This window comes from Antechinus flavipes, chromosome 2 (assembly GCF_016432865.1).
Source record: "Antechinus flavipes isolate AdamAnt ecotype Samford, QLD, Australia chromosome 2, AdamAnt_v2, whole genome shotgun sequence".
NCBI classification, from domain to species: domain Eukaryota; kingdom Metazoa; phylum Chordata; class Mammalia; order Dasyuromorphia; family Dasyuridae; genus Antechinus; species Antechinus flavipes.
In genome coordinates, this window is record NC_067399.1 from 660,837,732 (window position 1) to 660,856,710 (window position 18,979).

General features: G+C 34.4%; 1 long non-coding RNA gene across 1 annotated transcript in view; it reads right to left on the reverse strand.

Moving 5' to 3' along the window:
- Positions 1-3,662: 3,662 nt before the first annotated feature.
- LOC127552117 (uncharacterized) overlaps positions 3,663-18,979 on the reverse strand; it is a 204,054-nt gene continuing 188,737 nt past the window's right edge. The window contains exon 5 of the long non-coding RNA XR_007951264.1: positions 3,663-4,419. This is a non-coding gene — a long non-coding RNA (uncharacterized LOC127552117). The remainder of the gene's footprint in view (positions 4,420-18,979) is intronic.

The following is an 18,979-nucleotide window of genomic DNA, read 5'->3' on the forward strand; positions in this document are numbered from 1 at the left end:
GAAGAGGAGGAGGAGGAAAGAGAGGAAGAGAAAGAAGGAAGAGGAGGAGGGGAGGAGAAAGGAAGATAAGAAAGAAGAGGAGGAGGAGGAAGAGGAAAAATGATTTAAGGTATAAGTGAGGTAAAGAACAGCCAAGGACTTTCCTGAAATAGGAACCTGGCCATGAGAAGCAGGGCTATAGTATTGTGCAGAAGAAAGAAAGTTGGATTTTGAGTCAGAGAGAACAGATTAAAACTCTGACTCTGCAATTCAGTCCCTGTGTTATCTTGGGCAAGCCATCCTCCTTCTCTGGACCTCGGTTTTCTCAACTTTTTATACTTCCAGGGCCTGGATTTGACTCCTGCTAATGATTCAAGAGGGCATTTGTTACTAGTGTGAACTTGACCAATCCAGTTAACCTCCATGAGCATCAGTTATCTGTAATATGAAAAGGTTGAACTAAATGGCTTCTAAAGTCCTTTCTGTTCTAGAACTTTATTGACACACGCTCACACATGTGTCTCTATATATGTATATATAGAGAGACACACATATACAAATACACATTTAAATATACAATCCTTTGATGCTAAATTCAAATTAGAACAATACTGATGAGAATAATACATGACAGCTGCATGAGTTCTGTTATGACTAGTGTTTTGGTGTGATAGTTCAACTTCCATGTCCCTTTAGCAGCAGAAACAATTCTTCAATCTGAAGAAGTCAGAACACACTCCTCATTTAAACACCAAAATGACTGGACTTGGTCAAGGCTTCACTATAGCCAAGAGTCCTAATCCAGAGTTGCATAGTTAAAAAGATTAAATGGTATGAAGATCTTAAGGAAGTAAAATGGAAAAACCCTTTAAAGTCAGTCTGCTGTGCTGTTCAGTATCCCTATTCTCTTAACAGTTCCTGAGGCCTGGTAATAACTATCAGATGAATCCTAAGAAATGAGGAGGGGGACGATATAGAACTCTACTGAACACAACTGAAGGTAACTCTTCAGAAGAACTAAGGCAAGGAAAAATATTGGACTTGACTATTGCTTATGCAACAGGGAATATAAGTAACAAGAGGTGCTTTCTGGACTTTCATCTGTCATATCCCTGTATTTACTTTTTCAAAATATTATACGGAAGGGAGAGCCAATGAATAGAATGGTGGCTATGAATTTACAAAATATCTTTTCAGATATTCAGAGACAAAGAAGTAAAAACAAAAACAAAAAACAAAGAGAGAGAAAAAATATAAACTATTCCTTATTTTCAGAGTGTATTATTTTTGGAAATAATACCTGTTTTATTCAACTGAGCTATCTCTTTTTTTTTTTTTTGACTGGACTGATTGCTGAATAATTAATCAATGAATTATTTACAGAATCAGGATTCAGTACATTATTATATCTGGAGAAACAAAACAAAATGTTTCTTGTTTTCCTTGCCTCCAGTTTCTCCCTTTAACTATGCATTATGCATTGTAACACTAGGCTGACCTTCTGCATAGATTTATATCATCATGGCTCCCCTCTACTCAAATACTTTCCGGTGCTTAAAAAATAAAGTCTGAATCTTCCAGATGGCAAACATTTGGAATCAGGGAAAAGATCCTCAAAGGTTATTTAATGGAACTCATATACAATTTAACAGTGGCTAAATCTCCACTTCAAGGCCAATGTTGCTTCTTTGCTGTATCCCTCTCTCTTCTAGACAAACGTATCAACTTAATATCTAAAGTCCCAGAGTCTAGCCTTTATTAATATGGAATTTAATTTTTCCATCAATAGTCATAAATTTAGAATGAAAAGAAAAACAGTACAGCCACCTCATTTTTTACAGATATAGAAAACGAGGCCAATAAAGTAAAGTGATTTGACCAGGACCATACAGGTAAGAAATGGCAGACTGAATTTGAGCCATATCTTCTGAAAACATTTATAACTTTTTTTCCCCTGTGCAATATCTTCCTGTTCACTAATCACTACCCTGTATTTCAGTTATTCCTACATTCAATTTTCCTGAGACAGCCTCTGCTCATTCTACTATTCTTCCCATCTACAATACCTGCTCCTCAAAACTCTTCAACTCTTCAATGCCCTCTTCAAATCCCAACTTTTTAAAAAGAAATTCTCCTTTCACTGTGTTGAATTTAGGAAGCTACATATAAAGAGATTCATGATGATATTGAACATTAATAATATACTTAAATACCAAAAACTTTGTTTTCCCTATAAAAAGAGGATAACATATAAAAAAAGCATCAGATTCTACCATGATACAAATTCCTTAGTCTAACATTCTCATCTTAATTGTATTTGCTGGCTTCTAATTTATCCATTTCTCTTCTAATTCTTAAGATTTCATCTTTTGTATTTATTTCTTAGTTTCCTAATATTTTAAACTGCATATTTAATTCATTAAAAATTTTCTATTTTCAGAGATAGAGTTCTTTATCTGAGGATGAATTTATCTGCCTTCCAGGAGTCTTGGTATGCTGTTTTATCATTATCTTTATATTTCAAAGTTGTTTACTTTCTTCCTTCTCAAAGAGGAGCAAAATGACATCACTATGTTAGAGTCAAGTTACAGTGTATGTAACTGTGGCAGATCAGACCAATATGACCTTGGAATCTTCCGCCACAGATTGGACACAAATAGTCCCTATGAACATTTGGGGTGCTTCTCTAACTTTGTGTATCCTGTGTTTCTTCTGAGCTGTGTTCATGGAGCATAGCACCTTCTCCGATGAGGGCATACCATGCTGGGTGAGACCCCCGCACATATGTCTATAAAAACACATATATAGACCTATCTATATATATGCCCACATATACTCAAACATATATATATGCACATGCATTTACCCATATGTAAACCTGTATCTAAAAACTAATAATATGACTGACATATAATGTGGATTTCTCTCTTGATTGAATCTTCATTGAATTGATTGTCCTTCTTTAAGATCAATGATTACTAGCCCTATATTTTTTTTTTAGTTAATTCTACTCCCGATCCTTGTTGCAGTCTTTTTGTGTATCTCTTATTTTTTATTCCTTCTCACTCTTCTACTTTCATTCTGCTCCTTAACTTGCCTTGTTATTATTCACCCTTCACTCACCTATGAATCCCTCTCTTATCTTCTTTCCCCATCCTTCTCTTTATTCCATTCCCATTAACCTGCACCCCTTATCCCACTCTTCTTAATCTAATCATTTTTTTCTGGAGCCCCATCTTATCTTATGCTACCTTTACCTTTTTTTTATCCCTTTCCCATTAATCTACACACCTTGATATATTACCATTACTCTGTCTTTTCTGTACCTCACCTTATCCTTTACCCTTGCCTTATTCCTTAGGTGCTATGTCTTTTATGGTATATATGTAGTGTTGCTTAGCTGTTGTCTATTTAACTCATTCCTGATTTGAGTAAGTTTTCAGAACTATAAATCCTCTTCCCCCCAAATGTCTCTGTGTTTATTCTTCCTCTGTACCTCATTTGTATAACATAATTACTATTTTTACCTTTTCCTAGACAGTTTTGCTTTTTAATCACACTCAACTCTGTCACAATCTTTCTTTTAAACTACCCAATTACTGATGTCAATCTTAAACATATGGTTTCCATGCAAAAACAAAAACAAAAACAAAACAAAACAAAACAAAAAAAAAACCCAACAATTTGTCCATGTTAAGTTCCTTGAAGGTAATCTTTAATATGTGTTGTTATATGTTAAATGTTCTTACTGAGTTTTTATTGAGTCTGGTTGAAAGAAAGTCCTGAAAATCTGCAACTTTGTTGAATGTCCATTTTTTTTAAAATCATAGCTTTGCTGGAGATGATATTTTTGATCACAGTGGTCTTTTATTGTCACTGTGGATAAGTTCTGTACAATTCTAAGTGTAGCTCCAGCATAGTTATTTGTTATTGTTGTTTCTTGAAACATTTTCTATTTGACCTAAGGGTTTCCGAATTTGAGGTGCTGATCAGTGGAATTTTTTGTAGTTCCATTTTCCTCTCATGTTCTATCACTCCAGGACAATTTTCTAGGATCATTTTGCATTATTTTTGTCAGGGTATTGTGTTGTTTGTTTTTTTTGTTTGTTTGTTTGTTTGTTTTTTTTGGGGGGGAGTCACGGGTTTCAGTTAGTCCAATTCACATATTTTCTCTTATCTGTTTTCCAGAGCTGTTATATTTCTTAGAAGATATTTCAGATTTTGTTTTGTGTTTTCATTCTTTATATTTTGTTATTTCTTGGTCTCTTATACTTCACTGGCTTCCCCTTGCCCAATTCCAATGTTTAAAGAATTATTTTCTTCTTTAAAACTGTGTCCATAATTGCAAGACTATGTGATGATCGATGTGATGGATTTGGCTCTTTTCAACATAGAGGGGATTCAAAGCAATTCCAATAGATTTATGATGGAGAGAGCTATCTGCAAATAAAGAGAGAATTATGGAGACTGATTGTGGAGCAAAGTATTTTTACATTTATTTTGTTATTTTTGTTTTCTAGATTTTTTTTCCTTTCTTTTGTTTTTTTTTTTTCGCCTTTTTATCTGATTTATCTTAAGCAGCAAGATTAGTATGGAGATATGTCTAGAAGAATTCTGCATGTTTAATTTATATCAGATTGCTTGTAGTCTAGCATGGGAAGAGGGAGAGGGAAAAATTTGAAATACAAGGTTTAGCAAAGATAAATAATGAAAACTATCTTTGCATGTATTTGAAAAAAATTAAAATACTTGAAAAATTGAAAAAATATCTAACAAAATAAAGACTGTATGTCTCCTTTCCTAGTTGGGTAAGATTTTTTCTTAATCTTGTTTTTCTTGGATGATTTTTATTTATTTTTTTCTCAATCTCTCTCAATTGATTTTTAAAGTCTTTAAATTCTCTCTGGTCAGGGAGCCATTTCACATTATTTTTTGGAGTAAAAAAAGCCTTTTTTTAAACTTTAGTGTCCTTGATCTTCCCTGTCCCCATAGTAAGTTTCTATCATGGGAATTTTTCTTCTTTGTCAATTCATTTTTTTTTAATAAGAAGTATTCATATAAGCAATTTTAATGGTGAGGTGAGGAGATCGGGCCTCAATTCTCCCTTCAGCTCTCCACTATGACTAGGAACCCACATCAGGAGTTTCCTCTCCTGTGCCCACTGACAGTAGTGTCCCTGCTCCACTGTCTCTGCACTTCTGGTGTGCTGGTACCTTCTCACCTGGTGTTATGTCTCCGAAGCACATCTGGGCCTGGCATTTCTGATCAGTTGAGCTTCCTTTAGTTTCCCTAGACTAAGACCCCTGACTCCCCACATTATGCTGGAGGTGAAAGTTCCTGTGGTTCAGGCTGAGGTCCCTGCCAAACTCAGCTTGCCCTAGGGGTCTCCACATAGAGTTTCTGGGCAGCTAGCCTGAAAAGAGTTTGCACTTAATATGGGTTAATCCTCAACCTAGGGCCTTTATTCAACTTTTTTTTTTAGGGTTATCTTAGGAGGAGCCTGTTCTGCCCCAAGTCTTATCTGTGTTTCAACATTCTATCTTCACTCTGAGGTACAAAATTTCTTCTGTTTATAGGGAAAGCATGGAGAGCTTAAAATGTGCTGATCTACTCTGCCATCTTTCCAGAATCCTCTCCCCATGCAATCAATTCTAAAGTTTTTAACAGAAACATTGAGAGTATTCTCATATCACTTTTTCTGACTATCTTGTGAGCATTTGCCCATGTGCATTACTTTGAAAATTCTGAAGATCATTTGGCTGGATAAGACACCAGACTCAGAAGTTCTTTCTCAAACTAAACTGTCAAGCATTTCATAGTTAATAATAACTTCTATGATTTGTTCTTTGACCAATTCATTTTTCATGATATTATTAACTGTCAGTTTCCATTTGTGACTTTTGTTTCTCAAGGAACTCACTTTCTTATGAGAATGAGATATGTATACAAGTACAAGTACAAAAATATGAATTAATGCAATACAATTTCAAATAAGTTAGATGTAATTATAAAGTAATAAAATTTAATTTCAAAACATTTTTACAGTCAAAGGTTCTGATAAAGGCCTCATTTCCAAAATATATAGAGAATTGACTCTAATTTATAAGAAATCAAGCAATTCTCCAATTGATAAATGGTCAAAGGATATGAACAGACAATTCTCAGATGAAGTAATTGAAACTATTTCTAGGTATGTGAAAAGATGCTCCAAGTCATTATTAATCAAAGAAATGCAAATTAAGACAACTCTGAGATACCACTACACAGACTGACTAGAATGACAGAGAAAAATAATGCGCAATGTTGGAGGGGATGTGGGAAACCACCGACACTAATACATTGTTGGTGGAATTGGGAATACATCCAACCATTCTAGAGAGCAATTTGGAACTATGCTCAAAAAGTTATCAAACTGTGCATATGTTTTGATCCAGCAGTGTTACTACTGGGCTTATATTCCAAAGAGATCATAACGAAGGGAAAGGGACCTGTATGTGCAAGAATGTTTTTGGCAGCCCTCTTTGTAGTGGCCCAAAACTGGAAACTGAGTAGATGGTCATCAGTTGGAGAATGGCTGAATAAATTGTAGTATATGAATATTATGGAATATTATTGTTCAGTAAGAAATTACCAACAGGATGAATACAGAGAGGACTGGAGAGACTTACATGAACTGATGCTGAAGTGAAATGAGCAGGACCAGGAGATCATTATATACTTCAACAACCATACTATATGATGATCAATTCTGATAGATCTGGCCACCTTCAGCAATGAAATGAACCAAATCAATTCTAATGGAGCAGTAATGAACTGAACCAGCTACACCCAGCAAAAGAACTCTGGGAGATGACTATGAACCATTACATAGAATTCCTAATCCCTCTATTTTTGTCTGCCTGCATTTTTTGATTTCCTTCACAGGCTAATTGTATACTATTTCAAATCTGATTCTTTTTATACAGCAAAATAACTGTTTGGACATGTATACTTATTTTGTATTTAATTTATACTTTAATATATTTAACATATATTGGTCATCCTGCCATCTAGGGGAGGAGGTGAGGAGAAGGAGGGGAAAAATTGAAACAAAAGGTAGGCAATTGTCAATGTTGTAAAATTACTCATGCATATAACTTGTAAATATAAAGCTATTAAAAAATTAAAAAAAAATTCAAAAAAGAGAGAAAGCTACCTAGAGAACAAGTTCTTTTTCTAACCCATGATGGAGAAAGAAAGAAACTACCTAGAGAAGTGATTTAAGAAAGGTCTGCTATATGAGCAATTATATGAACTGTGCCTTGAAGGAAGCTAGAGATTTAATGAAGTAGAGGTAAGGATGACATTCATTTCAAACACAAATGGAAGGTTGAGTTCAGGGAAGAGCTAGTAGGCGCCTTTAATTGAAATGGAAAGTGCTGAATGGGAATCATCTAAGATAATATAGGAAAACAATGGAAATCTGACTGTAAGATTTAAAATGTTACAAAGTCAGGTTTGACATCCAGCCATTCTGGAGAGCAATTTGGAACTATGCTCAAAAAGTTATCAAACTGTGCATACCCTTTGATCCAGCAGTGTTTCTACTGGGCTTATACCCCAAAGAGATACTAAAGAAGGGGAAGGGACCTGTATGTGCCAAAATGTTTGTGGCAGCCCTGTTTGTAGTGGCTAGAAGCTTGAAAATGAATGGATGCCCATCAGCTGGAGAATGGTTGAGTAAATTGTGGTATATGAACATTATGGAATATTATTGTTCTGTAAGAAATGACCAGCAGGATGAATACAGAGAGGCTTGGAGAGACTTACATGAACTGATGCTGAGTGAAATGAGCAGAACCAGGAGATCGTTATATACCTCAACAATGATACTGTTTGAGGATGTATTCTGATGGAAGTGGATCTTTTTGATAAAGAGAGCTAATTCAGTTTCAATTGATCAAGGATGGACAGAAGCTGCTACACCCAAAGAAAGAACACTGGGAAATGAATATAAACTGCTTGCAGTTTTGTTTTTCTTCCTGGGTTATTTCTACCTTCTGAATCCAATTCTCCCTGTGCAACAAGAAAAATGTTCGGTTCCACACACATATATTATATCTAGGATATACTGTAACCTATTCAACATGTAAAGGACTGCTTGTCATTTGGGGGAAGGGGTGGAGGGAGGGAAGGGAAAAATCAGAACAGAAGTGAATGCAAGGGATAATGCTGTAAAAAATTACCCTGGCATGGGTTCTATCAATAAAAAGTTATTTGAAAAAAGTCAGGTTTGTCATATGCATTTAGTAAGCATGTACCATGTGTCAGGCATTCTGTTAAGCATAAAAACAAAAGGAGACAGCTCCTTCACTCATAAGGCTTATATTCTATTTTTTTAAATCTTTTAAAAATATTTTAAAATCTTTTTAAATTTAAAGATTTTTAAATCTTTTTAAATTTAAAGATTTTTAAATCTTTTTTAACTTTATTTTCAGGTTGATATTATCTCCTTTCTAACACCTTCTCTTCTCTACCACTGCAGAAGGCATAAGACCAAAACTGATTGTAAATATTTGTAGTTGAGCAAAACAAATTATCACATTGATTATGACCTTACATGCCCAATGTCTCAATCTGTTCTCTACACTTATTACTTCTCTCTTGGGGTGGGGGGGTGAATAGTTCTTCACCATGAGCCTTCTAAAGGGGCTTACATTCTAGGAGGGAATAAAGGTTGTCTGAACTAGACCCATGGCCAAGGGGAAGCCCCTGGAGGAACTCACTCATAGGAGGATATTGTAGGTAATGAAAAAATAAATATTAACCATGTAAGCACCCTGAGGTCAGTATTTTGTTTATTTTCTATACTACCTGACTGTTCTGAAAATGTGTCTATCATACAATGTAGGAAGCAATTAATAAATACTTGTTGCTCTTGTTATTATTGTTACTTTATAGGGGGTGGGTGAACACTAATATGGTATTTGGTAGACAAGATTGTTTTTATATAAAAGCAGTTGATCTAAGGCCTCTGCTAGTTCTTAGATGCTGAGAAACTGAGGTTCTGCTTCTCTTCATGAACTGACATAGCAAAACTCAGAGGAAAGCAAATTTAGACTTCCTAAAATCTCATATAACATTAAAAATGTTCCCAGAATCCTACTGAAAGTCAAACATAACACCCCCTCCCTTCTTTGCAGAGGAGGAGAACATTGTGTGTACTGTCAGACTTAGTCGATATGTTGGTTAGTTTTGCTGAACTGTTTTTTTTCCTCTTTATTCTTTCTTACAAGAGATGGCTCACTCTGTGAGATAGGCAGGAGGGATATATTTGGAAATTAAAGTGACACAAAAACAAGAGATAACAATTTTTAAAAAGAAAACCAAGTCTTCTTTTGAAAAGTTAAAAGGTACCATGGCAAGAAAAGTGTGATCTAAAAGTGAGAGATTCTCAGTTTGTGGAACAAATGTTCTTCCAATAACTGAATTCAAATTATGGAAATGTTGAGCACTGTAACTTTATCTAGCAAACAGAAAAGGAAGTATCAACCAAGGAGGGTCCACCTGTGGATCACTGGAACAAGAAATGTATCCCACAATCCCAGATACAACACTGGAGAGAACACAGAGGCCATTAAGTCCAAACTTTTATTTTTATAGAAGAAGAAAATGAGGCCTGAAAGGTATCCAAAAGTCTAGTGACTAAGTGACTGGTAAGATTTGAAAAATGATTTCTTTTACTGCAAAGCCATTATTATTTCCACTATGTTCCAATGTTTTAAATGGTAGTAAAAGCTAAAGGGCATTGATAAAAGCATGACAAAAGAGATTTTTTTTTTTTTTTCTGAGCAAATTGATGACTTGCCCAGGGTCACACAGCTAGGATGTGTTAAGTGTCTGAGATTAGATTTGAACTCATGTCCTCCTGATTTCAGGGCTGATCTCTATCCACTGCACCACCTAGTGGCCCCCAGAAGAAATGATTTTGTAAGTAGTGAAAAAGTTATTTGGGAAGTTTCTTTGGTTGGTTTTCCCCATTCAGAGGGCCCAAGAGCTTATAAACCCACAAGTATTACTTCACCTTTATGAGAAAGAATCTTGCTTCTAGGAAAGTACTTTAGAAATAGGTTAGGTGACCTGCCTCATTCATTTAGATTTGAAAGCAAGAACTTATAGAGCAAACATAATCAACCTATATCCATGCAACAAGTGAAAAGACAGAGCCCAAACCTTAGCACAGGTCTTTTGGCCTGGTCTCTTATAACAAATGTTTTTCAACATTCTGAATTGGTACAAAAACTTACTTATCCTTTTTCCAATTTAATTTATTTTAGGAATTGCTCATAACTTTTGGAGAGTGAAAAAGATCTTAACATTTAGAATCTTTAAAAAAAAAAAAAACTGAAAAACCACAGCACATGATAAAGGTAAGAAGTTGCCAAGGAGCACTAGAATAAAAGATAGCATTCATTCACCCATGAATAGAATTCCTTATATGCTTACTAGTCTTCAGGCACTACAAAGAGCCAGGGCTCACAATACAAAAATGAAAGCATCCCTGACATCCAGGAGCTCACATTGGGGAAATGCATGAGCAAAAATGGATGCGCACATACATAACCTATATCAAATTGCTTACTGTCTCAGAAAGGGGAAAGGGAATGGAGAAAATTTAGACAACGTTTTCTATAAAATGAATGGTAAAAATTGTCTCTACATGTAGTTGGAAAAGTTACTATTAAAAATGCATAATTTAGTCAAATGCTGAGAGCAAGGGATAAAGACACATAGCCTGCATAAACCATTGTGACTCTTACATGATTAGGAGAACTAAAAAAAGAGTTCCTAGAATGGGTGGATGGATGCTCTGTGATTAACTTCTGTGATGGCAGAGGTAAGAGTAACAATGGATGCATTGCTGCAAGTAATACAAGCGGACAAAGCCACAGGCCTACTGAAGTATTTTACTGTTTTTCCACTCCATAGAATACACTGTTATACTTTAAAAATTGCATATAAAAGTAACATTACTTGATGAATTCATCAAGTAATGGCTGAATACATTATGACATTATTGTTCTTTAAGAAATGATGGTCAGGCTGATTTCAGAAAAGCCTGGACAGATTTACTTGAACTGATACTAAGTGAAATAATGAAAACCAAAAGAACATGGTACAGTTAAAACAAAATTATGTGATGATCAACTATGATGGATTTGGCTCTTTTCAAAAATGAGGTAATTCAAGGTAAATTTAATAGACATGGCATGGAAAGTGTCATCTATGCATAGAGAGGAAATTATAGAGACTGAATGGAGATCAAAGCATAATATTTTCAAAAGAAAAGTGGTATTATTAAAAATTATTCAATAGCTTTAATCTGAATAGTAATGATCACTTTTTATACTGAATTGATGTTTGTAAAGCATTTTCATCACAATAATTCAGCAAGATTCAAATTGAAAATATAATTATTTCCATTTTACAATGGAGGAAATTGAGTCTCAGAAGGTTAGTGACTTGCCCACAATCACACAGCTGGGAAACATGAGATCTGGGAGTGGGGGGGGGGGGAATGCTTGCTAACCCATGCTTTGTTATACTTCCTCCAGTCTTGCTATTTGTTATAATCTTTTAATAAAGTATCTGTCCTTTTGAAAGAAATTCTTCTCAGCTCATAGTTTAACTATTCCCCATGAATTTACACAGGAAGAGATTTCTCTAATATACACATCTCTAATTTGATACCACATAGTTGAGGGGAAAATCCAATCCATAAAGTCAATTTTCTTCCAGCCCACCTAAATCACATTTTAAAGTAAATTACAAAGTAAGAAGTTGGTACATTTTAAAATAAATGTATAAATTATAACCTTTTCTGCTAAATAGCATTTTAAATTTTCCAAGTACATGTAAAGATAGTTTTCAATATTCACTGTTTATAAAATTTTGAGTTTCAAATTTTGTTTCCCTCCCTTCCTCCCATCCACCCTCCGCAAGATGACAGGCAATCTAATGCAGTTTATATATGTGTAATCAGGACACATATTTCCATGCTAATCATGTGTGAAAGAATTAGAAGAAGGAAGGGAAAAGCCACAAAAAAGTGAAAATAGCATGCTTCAATCTGCATTCAAACGCCATAGTTCTTTATCTAGATGACTGATATCTCCCATTATGAGTCTTGTGGAATTGTCTTGGATAATTGTATTACTGAGAAGAGTTAAGTCAATTATAGCTGATCACTACACAAAGTTGTTGATACAACAATATACAATGTTTTACTAATTCTTCTCATTTCACTTAGCATCAGTTCATGTAATTCTTTCCTGGTTTTTTATGAAATTTGCCAACACATATTTCTTATATAACAATTGTATTTCATTATATTTATATAACACAACTTGTTCAGTTATTCCCCAAATGATGGTCATTCCCTCAATTTCTTAGTTATTGCCAAAACAAAAAGAGCGACTATTAATATTTTGTATATGTGAGTCATTTCCCCCCCCCATTTTATTATCTATTTGGGATACATATCTACTAGTTGTATTGCTACAGCAAAGGTTATACACAGTTTGATTGCTCTTTGGGTATACTTTCAAATTATTCTCCAGAATGGTTGATCAGTTTACCATTCCACCAACAATGTATTAGTATCACAGTTTTCCCACATTTCTAACATTTCTCATTTTCCTTTTCTGTTATATTACCTAATCAGATGGGTATGAGGTAATGCCTCAGCGTTGTTTTAGTTTGCATTTCTCTAATCAATAGTAATTTGGAGCATTTTTTCATATGAATACTGATAGTGTCAAATTCTTCATCTACAAACTGCCCATTCATATCCTTCAAACATTTATCAATTGGGAACTTGTTTGTTTGTGTGTGTGTGTGTGTGTGTGTGTGTGTGTGTGTGTGATGATTCCATTCTCTATATATTTGAGAAATGAGGCCATTATCAGGAACACCATCTGGGAAGAACTATTTCCCAGCTTTTTGTCTTTCTTCTAATCTTGGTTGCATTATTTTCTTTGTAAAAAAAGTTTTGTTTAACAATATAAATTACACATTTTGCATTTCACAGTGTTCTCTCTCTCTCTCTCTCTCTCTCTCTCTCTCTCTCTTGCTTGGTCATAAATTCTTCCCTTTTCTATTGATCTGATAGGTAAATTATTCATTGCTCTCCTATTTCCTTATGGCATTACCCTTTATATCTAAATCATGTACCCATGTTGAACTTATATGGTAATGGTGTGAGATGTTGGTCTATACCCAGTTTCTGACATACTATTTTCTAATTTTCTCACGAATTTTTGTGAAATAGTGTGTTTTATCCCAGAAATTAGAGACTTTGGGTTTATCAAAAAGTAGATTACTTTAGTCACTGATTACTGTGTCTAGTGTACCTAATCTATTCCACTGATACATCACTCTATTTCTTAGCCAGTACCAAATAGTTTTGATAATTGCTGCTTTATAATAATAGTCTTAGCTCTGACATGTCTAGGTAACCTTCATTTGCATTTTTAAATATCCCCTTTTAATATCCCTTGATATTTTGACCTTTTGTCTTCCAGATGGAATTTGTTATTTTTTCTAGCTCTATAAAATGATTTTGGTACTTTGGTATAATGCTGAGTATGTAAATGAATTTAGGCAATTTATTATGTACCCTCAATATGTACATGAGCAATTGATATTTTTTCCAGTTGTTTTTATGTTACTTTATTGATGTGAAAGATGTTTATTATTGTGTTCATATAGTTCCTGGGTTTCTCTTGACAAATAAATGCCCAAATACTTTATATTGTCTATGGTCATTTTAAGTGATATCTCTCTCTCTCTCTCTCTCTCTCTCTCTCTCTCTCTCTCTCTCTCTGTCTCTCTCTCTCTCTCTCTCTCTCTCTCTCTCCCTCCCTCCCTCCCTCCCTCTCTTTCTCTCTCTCTTTTTTTTATTTTTTTAAATAACTTTTTCTTGACAGAAACCATGTCAGGGTAATTTTTTACATTATCCCTTGCACTCACTTCTATTCTGATTTTTCACCTCTTTCCCTCCACCCCCTCCCCCAGATGGCAAGCAGTCCTTTACATGCTAAATAGGTTACAGTATATCCTAGATACAATATATGTGTGCAGAACCGAACAGTTCTCTTGTTGCACGGGGAAAATTGGATTCAGAAGGTAGAAATAACCTGGGAAGAAAAACAAAAATGCAAGCAGTTTATATTCATTTCCCAGTGTTCTTTCTTTGGGTGTAGCTGCTTCTTTCCATCCTTGATCAATTGAAACTGAGTTAGGTCTCTTTGTCAAAGAGATCCACTTATATCAGAATACATTCTCATACAGTATCATTGTTGAAGTGTATAATGATCTCCTGGTTCTGCTCATTTCACTCAGCATTAGTTCACGTAGGTCTTTCTTATCCTCTCTGTATTCATCCTGTTGGTCATTTCTTACAGAGCAATAATATTCCATAACATTCATATACTACAGTTTACCCAGCCATTCTCCAATTGATAGGCATCCATTCATTTTCCAGTTTCTAGCCACTACAAATAGGGCTGCCACATACATTTTGGCACATACAGGTCCCTTTCCCTTCTTTAGTATCTTTAAGTGATATTTCTCAATCTCTTATTGCTGAGTTTTGTTGCTAATATATACAAAATATTAGCAATTTTTATGGGTTTTATATCCTGAAATTTTCCCAAAGTTGTTAATTATTTCAAGTAGTTTTTCATTTGTGTTTCTAGGATTTTCTAAGTATATATCATCTATAAAGAATATAGTTTTGTTTTCTAATTGCCTATTCTAGTTTCTTCAATTTATTTTTCTTCTCATTACTAAAGCTAACATTTCTAGTACAATATTGAATAATAGAGGTGTGTTTGCTTCATCCCTGATCTTATTGTGAACACATTTAGCTTACCTCCAAAACAAATAATATTTTCTGATGATTTTAAATAGATACTACTTATTTTAAGGAAAACTTCACTTCTTCTTATTTTCTTGAGTGTTTTTATAGGAATAGACACTACATTTTATCAAAAGTTTTTTATACATCTATTGAGATAATCATATGATTTCTGTTCATTTTATTATCTATGTGGTCAGTTATGCTAATACTTTCCCTAAGATTGAACCAGCCTTACATTTCTGGTATAAATCCCTTTTGTCTATAAACTGGGAAAAGATTTTTAAAGTCAAAGGTTCTGATAGACAAGATTAGAAGGGAAACAATAAACTGGGAAAACATTTTTACAATCAAAGGTTCTGATAAAGGCCTCATTTCCAAAATATATAGAGAATTGACTCTAATTTACAAGAAATCAAACCATTCTCCAATTGGTAAATGGTCAAAGGATATGAACAGACAATTCTCAGATGAAGAAATTGAAACTATTTATAGACATATGAAAATATGCTCCAAATCATTATTAATCAGAGAAATGCAAATTAAGACAACTCTGAGATACCTGTCAGATTGGCTAGAATGACAGGGAATGATAATGCGGAATGCTGGAGGGGATATGGGAAAACAGGGACATTAATACATTGTTGGTGGAATTGTGAATGCATCCAGCCATTCTGGAGAGCAATTTGGAACTATGCTCAAAAAGTTATCAAACTGTGCATACTCTTTGATCCAGCAGTGTTACTGCTGAGCTTATGTCCCAAAGAGATCTTAAAGAAGGGAAAGGGACCTGTATGTGCAAGAATGTTTGTGGCAGCTCTCTTTGTAGTGGCCAGAAACTAGAAATTGAGTGGATGCCCATTAACTGGAGAATGGCTGAATAAATTGAATGTTATGGAATATTATCGTTCTATAAGAAATGACCAGCAGAATGGTTTCAGAAAGGCCCGGAGAGACTTACATGAACTGATGCTGAGTGAAATGAGCAGGACCAAGAGATCATTATACATTTCAACAACAGTACTATATAATGATCAGTTCTGATGGATGTGGCTCTCTTCAACAATGAGATGAACCAAATTAGTTCCAACAGTACAATAATGAATAGAACCAGCTATAACCAGTGAAAGAACTCTACAAAACAAGTGTGAACCACTACATAGAATTCCTAATCCCTCTATTTTTGTTCACCTGCATTTTTGATTTCTTTCACAGGTTAACTATACATTATTTCAAAGTCTGATTCTTCTTGTGCAACAAAACAACTGTATGGACATGTATGCATATATTGTATTTAACATAATTTTAATATATTTAACAAATATTGGTCTGCCTGCCATCTGTGGGAGAGAGTGGGGGGAAGGAGGAGAAAAATTGGAACAAAAAGTTTTGCAAATGCCCATGCATATATATTGTAAATAAAAAAGCTATAAATAAAAAATAGAAAATAAATAAATCCCTTTTGACTATAGCATATTATCATCATGATAAATTGTTATGATCTTTTTGTTAATAATTTATTTAAAATTATTTAAATTACCATATATATAAATTAAAATTATTTTAAAATTCATTAGGAAAATATAATTGTCTTGTTCTGTTTTGGTTCTTCCAGTTTGTCTCAGCACTATATTTGTATCATTGTAATTAATTATTCTTTAAATGTTATTTAGCATTTACTTGTAAATCTATCTGGCCCTGGAGATTTTTTTTTAGGGAGAATGCTGGCTTGTTCAATTCTTTTTTTTTTTCTAAAACAAGGTTATTTAAATGTTTTACTTCTTCTTGTGCTAATCTCTTAATTTACACTTTTGTTAATATTCAACTATTTTATTTAGATTGTTGTAATGGGCTGAGGCCAAGTTGATGCACTGAGGTCCCAAGCACATGAGGCTAAATAGTAATTGGACCTTACTCTATTAATATATAAGCTTGGAGAAAGAATGGCCCCTGCCCACTCTTTGTGCAAGTCCTGATGTGTTGTATAGGAAATGACAATTTTGGTGGGTGGAAGCAAAGGAGTGGAAAGGGAAGGGGAAGGAGAGACTGCTGGCTGGCATCTTGACACAGCTGCTTGCATTGCTATCGTGATGGCCCTTCATCTCCGATCCCCCTCTGCTAGCTGGCTTCCTGTCGCAGCTGCCCATATTTCTATCATAATCCTTCTTCACCTCTACTGAGAATAAAGATTGAAGATTTTTCCCTTAACCTGAATTCCTGACTCTGGCTGATTTTAAATACATGGCCATCACAGAATGTCAAATATATTATCATACTATTGGGCAAAATAGCTCCTATTGCTTTAATTCTTTATCCATTTTTGAAACTTGTAATCTGTTTTTTTTTTTATTGTAAATTATATTCTTAATTGATCCAAACTGCCAACAACTCATTTCAATACCAAAAAATTACAAAGGAGCAGAACTATATTATTATCTGTGACTATAATCAAGGGAAGCATCAAAATTGCTACATACACCTAAACACACACACACACACACACACACACACACAAAAAATACAACTGTGTGTGTGTGTGTAACGAGCAATAAAGCCCAGATTGTGCCTATGTTATAGAGAATGGGTTAAAGGTGATAAGAAGATCATATTCCCATATATGTCAATAATGATTTTTTTTCAGAAAAAAAAAAGATTCATTTGAAATAGGAGGAAATTCAATTCAATTGATAATAATTAACAATCAGCTATGTGTCACGGACTATTCTAGGCATCAGATCCCAAGACAAAGATAAAAAAATTGGCTCTTCCCCTCTAAGATCTTCCATTCTATAGGGAGAAATAGTGTGTAAACTTAGGAAATGCAAAATATAAACCAAGTACAACATCATGAGAGCTGCCTTCAGGATTGTGAAGACCTAGGTTCACTCATGCTTTTGATCCATATAGGTTTCATGATTCTGAGCAAGTCAATTAACCTCTATATTCATATACAGTTTTGTAGACATTTCTCTAAACCTCTAAAACCAACCAGCATAGAAATGCCCTTATCTGTCATTAAGTTGTTTTTCAGTGTTGTCCAACTTTCATGATTCCATGAACCACTGGAATGGTTTGCCATTTCCTCCTCCAGCTCATTTTATAGATAAGGCAAACAGGAGTAAGTTACCTACACAGCTAAGTGTCTGAGGCCAGATTCAAATTCAGGGCAATGATTCTTCCTGACTTCCCTGTATCCATAAATCATAAATCTAATCCCTATTCATGTCAAAGTAGACATAAAACAATACTTTAATGGGAACTAACAACTGAAGGGAAGGATCAGGAAATAATTTAAGTCAAAAATCACAGCTCAGCTGAGTTTTGAGAGGACTTAGGAAATACAGGTGATAAATATGAGGAGGAAGAGAATTATAAAATCATATAATGCCATAATTAGACATTGTTCCTCTCAGATTTTGATCTAGACCAACTGGTCCATCTGTTCTTTCTCATTCTTGATTTTTTAGCTTCCACTTCCTTGCCTTTACACAGGCTGCCCCCTATGTCTAGAATATACTCTATTACCGTCATCCAAAAATAACCTTGAATATGAAGGATATACTGATCTCACCATCTATTAATATTATCTTCCTCCCCAAAATTGCTTTGTGTTTATTTTATATACATTTATATCAGTCTATTATATTTGACATGTCTCCTCTCCCAGAATGCAGGCTCCGGAAGGGCAGAAAACATCTTAGGGGTCTTAGTATCCTCCATGACCCACACAAAGAGTACCTGTTTGGGACACTTGAAAAGTCCTCATTGTTTGATTGTTTGACTAATTGAGCTTTGGGTTCATTTAATTAACTCTCTGAGTAGGAATCTCCTCTGTAAGATTTCTGAAACCACTGAGTAATTCCTATGCAATTTTAAATTGTGAAAAAATAAGCCATGAAATGTTTTTTAAAAGACCACACTTTAAAAAATCAATTCTGTCTATTGAAATAAAAACAGGTGGTTTCAGATCCTACTCCCCCCTCCACAAAAAAAGCTATCCCCTTTCCACCACCTTCCCACACTTCCTTTAAACACTTCAAATCCTCTGTCCATTAATGAACTAAGGGCTTATAAAAAACTTCCTTCGATCCACCATTGTTG